We start from the raw sequence: 6637 nt of genomic DNA, 5'->3' as shown, positions 1-6637 counted from the left end.
TTATTAGAATGGCATAATAACTATCCATCAACTCAGCCAGCCAACCGTGTCTCTCCCTCCTGACGCCCACAGCCAATCAGCTGCCTCGATATTTGAGGGCTAATTTGTCACAGTCAGCAGCGTCCCTCCCATTTCTTCGTCTCCCTGAAGTGAGTGTTATTGTCATCCCAAGTCTCTACGGATGGTTTTATCATTCCTGCTTAGTACAGCACTGAGACATGTGACACACACACACACACACACACACACAGACAGACACACTAACACACACACTCATATGCATCTTTCTTTCCACCCACACCAACCACTCTAGAAGCATGCGATGCCTTTTTATAAGCGTTTGATGTTGCTGCTCTTTTCTCTATATATATTCCTTGCACACATACAGACAATGATTGCTGTATGTGTGTGCTGTTTTCCTCCACTCTGCTCTAAACGAACCAATTATGGGTGTTTATGTAGCTTTAATGCGTGTAAGCGTCAGGAGAGAAACATTGCACCGCTCACCACCTAATCAATGAGGCCTTGCATGCTACACCACCCCTTACTTCTCTCCGCTCCCTCAGCCTCTATCACACCATTCCTTCCTCCTCAGTCCCCCTCACTTTCTTCCTCTCTCTCTCCTTTTTGCTCTCATTCCTTCTCTGTTCAATTAGCAAGAGACAAGAGTGAGCTATCAGGTCAATTGGCCATGAAGAGAGCTTTAAACAGAGCAAGATGAGGCCAGATGCAATGTTCAGCTGGTGTATTTAGAGTCTTGACATTTTGGATTAGCATTTTTAATCGTGCTACAGCCCTGCACTTTCTAAAAGGTATTTTGTTAAATCCTATAAACGAATACTTTATGCTGTATTTAGTTTTGTAAGTTATTTGTGATATTCTAGATTTTTTTTACAATAGGATTATAGGGTTGTTTATTAGAGTTGCTTGAAACGATACATGAAAGGACAAAAGAAACTGAACTGATACACTGGATTTTATTGAGGATGATATGACCGATCCTCAGTTTCTTCATCCATGACACAGCAGTGCAGTATATAGATGTACAATTGGATGAAAAAGAAAAAAAGAGCATTGGTATCTAATCAGTGTGCCGTGTCAACAGATATTCTTGATTTTTTTTGTGTGCCTCTCAACTTTAATCTGTATGTTAACTTTCTAGTTTGATGAACCACACAGCATGCTTTTTGTGAACCTAACCCTATGGTTTCTCTCATGGTCATGTTTGTATTTTTTTGCACTCCATGTCTCATTTTTCATTTGAAACCATTATTACCACACACAGCTTATTCCATAGATCCTCATACACCTTTGCAAAGGTTGTAGTAAAACAGAATGCATTATTCCCTACTGACTGCTGAGCCTGGATCAGATTCTGCTCTCTCCCACCCTCTGCTTACATTACAGGTCTGAAACAGCACCAGCCTCCTCTGGAACCGGCCTTACAGCGGTACCTTCTCCCTCTACTGTTGGCAGAGATGAATGTGGCTCAGCGGGAGCAGCACCCCTCTGGGGGTTTAGGGCCCACCCTGTTGTGTCCGATGGGAACGACAGGGCCAGAATCCTGGTACCGACACCCGTGATTATTTACCGGGCCTGGGTCTCTGTGGGAACCAAGCCTTGATGGATTCTGACGGGGCTGATGATCACTCTTCCAATGAGAGTAATTAATATAATGAAAAGCTACTGAGCATGTGCAGTAGTGTGTGATGAATTGAGTGTGTGTGGTGTTGTTACTCACAGGTGACAGAGGGTGTGTGGGGGGTAATGTGGGGAGGAAAGTCCAGCAAGAGAAAGCCAGAGCAGGATAGGTTAGGACAGTATGAATTAATCAAAACTTTGTTGGAGGATGTTAATGTCTTATAAAACAGGCAACACATTGATTCAACCGTATGCACGCCTTTCCATTTCCAGCTTGGAGCAAGTTGCAAATTAAGGAAAAGTGATTGAAAACAAGGTGGCATGAGAAGACAGGGGGCTGATTATATATTATATATATATTATAGTATGTGGTCCTTTCTCCTCCAGATCCTCACTTACGTTGTTTAGTGCAACCTTTAACCAGGTAGTGGGTCCTTGTTTCACAACAACTCACTACACCCCTCTTGATATTCTAATGAGGACTTCATAGTCATAATTAGATGCTGTTATGTGCCTCACTGTCGTTGTGACATGTTGTGTGCTGACCCGCTGTCTGCAATAGAATTATCTTCACTAATGAACCTAAGCGGAGTCAATGACTCAGGATGGGGGAATGTTGTCTTCAAAAGAGGAAGAAAACTTATGTGGGTGTTGTGCTCATGTTCAGACGCTGTGGGTGCGGATACAGCTCGGGCTAAATGGCCCGTCTGCTATTGGTGGGTTAATGTAAAAGATATCAAGGCAACATTATGCCACAGTGAGACAGTGGCTCGTTACGCATCGCCGCGCAAGCTATTATACCTGCTAGTATCCAGCCACTAATTTAGCCACATGCCACTTAACGTGCGTTTGATATGAATCACAGGGTGCTTAGAGGAGCCTCACACCCCCCCCCCCTCACTGAGCTGTGACCCCACCGCTCTTACTTCCTTATAGAGTGAGTCGTTAAACAGCCAAGAGGATCCACCAGCGGTTATACTAGTGAAATAATGAATGCTGTCGCCCCAGGTATTTATCACAGCAGCAACTCTCATTCTCTAAATGGCATGGGGGGAGAAACCAGGAGGGTGATTACCTTCAAAGTCTGAGAACTCACCAGCAGAAAAAGGAACTACATCTAACTTCAAGACTAGCTAAGGTTAAGGTAGGCGTCGTAGGGTAGGGTTGCACGATCTTTTAAAAAGTAATAATGCCAATTATTTCATCTCAGACTGCACTGTTGTCCAATACCACAATACAAACACTAGTGGTGCCTCAAACAGTGAACTCCTGCTGACACATCAGACTGGTATCCTGGAGTGGACACAGTTCAGTGTGGTGTGTCTGGTGTCCCACCACTGGCTGCCTGGCTGAGTGGGTGAGGCCCTCCGGCTCAGACCGGCTGGCTCAGGACTCGGTCCTTCGGTCGCTCGCATCCCCTTCAGACGTCAGTGCAGGCCGGTCTCACCAAGGCTCCTTTACAGGCTGCTTTCATGTGTCCTTTAATGAGGAAACCGCCGGCTCAGCAGCCTGCTATAAAAACACAGGCAAATTAAAACACCCAAATATGAATCAGCTACACTGCCTAATTCGGCAGAGGCGTAGCTCTTCTTTAGCTAGGAAGGCCAGTCTATTGTTTGACTGTCCAAGATGGTGTTGGTAGAAAAAAAGATACATGGATGATATGTCAATAGCTTCTTAATTTAATCCTAGAAATACTACTTTTTATTATCAGATGAGGACAATCTTCAAAGCACTCTGTCGCGGCAAGTGCATACTTCCAAAGGAACAATAACATTAAGTGAGTCACAAGCACCACGACAAAACCCCTGCCACCAACGGCTCGCCACAGTCTGCTACAACTGCGGCTGCCACTTAGACGACAGCAGCTCCATAAAATGTCGCGAAAGAACATCAGCCCTCAGAAAAAGAGAGTAAAATAAAAAAACAAAACCGCATTTGTTTTTTTCCCCTCATTTCATTGTAATGATGGAAATAAGGGCATCATTTTGAGATTAGTGCTGCTATTTCTCCCCGTCTGACGTTAAACACTATATGAGGGCCTGCTGAAGAGCTTTGCAGAAAGAGTGGAACAACAGCCCACTGAAGAGCTGGATATAAGCAGAGGTAAAGAAGACTGACAATTGTGTTTCTTTTCTCTGGGTCACCTAACCTGTTAATTGATCGAGTTCAGTTGGTATACAGAACAAACATAAGTTCACCACTGAAGGGCTTCATGATCTATACATCAAAGTCCTCAAATTGAATGAGGAAAAACTTAGAAAACACAAATAAAACCTTTCAAAAACTGGAGAGATTTCACAGAGAGAGTCAAAGGAGCTCTTACTGGATGAAAGTAATGAGGACATACTGGGTAAAATGTTTTACCTATTCTTCAAATGCTTAGTTCTTTATCAGTAGATGGTTGTATGTTCTCAAAAGTTAGAAAATGAATCTCTAAATATCACAACTAATCGGTAGATTGATAAACATTGTACAGATATTTATGGTCCCTAGAGGATAAATCTTACTGAAGGGGACTGAACGTCCGGCAGTGGCTCAGTCAGTAGGGGCTTGGACTGTGAGCCGTAGGATCGCCGGTTCAAGTCCCCGACCAGACCTAAATATGGAGTGTGGACTGCTACTTGGAGAGGTCCCAGTTCACCTCCTGCCCTGCTGTGGTGCCCTTGAGCAAGGCACTCGGACCCCCCCCCCCCCCCCTACTCCCATTGCTTTGTACAATAGCTGCCCACTGCTCCTAGACTCCTGCTAGGATGGGTTAAATGCAGAGAACGAATTTCACTGTTTGTGCTGTGTGCTCTGCATGTGTGACCATTAAAGAGGGTTTCATCCCTCCGATTCTATTCTAACAACACGTTCTCACTCCCAACCTATCACATATTGACGGACGGTCAGGGCCCCTCCCCGTCACTCTATTACGTACAGGGCACCCCTTGGAAGTCAGTTTTCAACGGGCAGGGCGTCCCATAGACCTTCATAGACCTCCCATAGTGTTGATAATAGACGCCATGAGAACGCTCCCCGGCAAATGCTACCCCGACAGCCGGTTGTTATTGTCAGTATTAATAGTCACACTCGATTTTGCCGATTTTCTTGTTGCCCCAGCTGGTCGACACCTCTTTTAGCAGAAACAAAGGCTACATTAATGTATTAAATTGATGTTAATCCATGTGTGTGGTTGTGGAATTAATGGACGTGCCGTTGTGCGATTGCGCAGCGCAATAATTTACAAACTCTTCAACTACAACCTTAATTATATTCAAAAACACGAAAATACTTTAATGTAAATTTAAATGTGAAGGGATGTGTGTAATGTGGTGATTATTATTCACCCGCGGATCTATGGGTTGGGGTATTGTTGCGCACGGACCTTATAGTTAACCGGACTTCCTGTTGATGTGAAATCCGAAAACATTTAAAAAAAGAAAATACTTTATTCCGAGTTTACTTGCTTTTCTCTATGAAGGTCATCACATAACGGCATTGTAATACACGGTTCGGCTGCATTAAATATTACATATCTGCCGTAGTCCGCTATTTATAGAGCCCTGATGAGAGGACTTCTAGACAAACAGGAATAACTGCCGCCGAAACTGAATATGTGACGTGGATCATAAATATATCAGCAATCAAACAAAATCTTCAATTTCTCTTCACACAATACGTCTCCTTGCAGTATCAATACTAATCGGCTGACTTTTATATTTGATCCAATCGGTATATTGGTATATGTACACCATAACGGTGCACAGCTGATAGAAAGGGACACCTGGTGGTTAAAGCATGCTATTGAAATGTATTATTTTTATTATTAGATATTAATAGGAGACAAAGACAGACAAACTAATAAGGCTTTATTTAAACATTAAAGAATACTTTAGGTTAAGATCTTATTTTGAATAAGAAAAAAGCTTTGGGGGTATACATATTAAGCCTGACAAAGTACTAATATATTGCTTTCCTGCAATGTTAACTACTGTAAGTTTAAGCACTTATTTTAACTGATATTATACTCTTATAAGATGTATGTAGATAGTATAAGAAATGTGCAGAATATGACAGTTTAATGGTGGAGGTATCCGACACACTATGATAGGATATGTCTGTTAATGGCACTGTTGAGGAACCGCGACCCAGGTTTTTCATCTCCGGACCTTGTCAGGTATTGAACAATCCAATACATATAACAACACAGAATTATTAAAATATAAAACACATGCTGATTTGTGTGATTATACTAAATGATTTACAAATAACACCACTGTTATTTACAACTGTTACAAACCTTAGGACTCATAAAGTATTCTTATCTTCGGTCGACTCCACTGCGAGCGTTTTGATTTATAATTACTAAAAGCACTTGTATACTAATAAAGGATCTGTTGTGATCGATACTCAGTTGGGTATGCACTTGAAATCTGTAGCTCTATGAACCTGATGTACTTATATGATTCTGTTTTCTAAGTGGATCGTTTTGGTCGTATTGTATCGTATTGTACGCTTTGTATAAAAGCGGTCAGCTAAATGCAATGATAATCATATGAAGATGGATGATGGCTAAGCCATATTTGCCTCTGAACTCCTGACCCCCCCCCTTGATAAGTGCAGTTTCAGGATTATCAATTAACAAAGGAGGGGTCACAGACATAAGACCAGCTGTTAAATAAAGCTCTTCTGACCTTAGCTGTCTGTGGTATATATTAATGCTGATCCCATTATGAGCACAAGCCAATTTTCACCCATTTACTTAATTATATGTTTTTAATTTGAGTGATTTCCTATCCCTAACCTCCAGGGATGTACACAGTTTATACCGAAAAACGTCTTTAAAACTACACATTCCCGAGTAAGACGTGCCATTAGAGCATGTTGCAAAAAACACATAGCCAGCATGTGTATTGTTCTGGGACGGGTTGTGGGAGGGGGACGCTTTTTGGTGGACGTTCGAAATCAGTTCCAGATTTTGGACATCTGCCGTGGTTCCATCCAATTTCAA

This window comes from Notothenia coriiceps, unplaced genomic scaffold (genome assembly GCF_000735185.1).
Source record: "Notothenia coriiceps isolate Sejong01 unplaced genomic scaffold, NC01 NC01_scaffold00003191, whole genome shotgun sequence".
Lineage (NCBI taxonomy): Eukaryota > Metazoa > Chordata > Actinopteri > Perciformes > Nototheniidae > Notothenia > Notothenia coriiceps.
Note: the sequence above shows the minus strand (reverse complement) of the source record.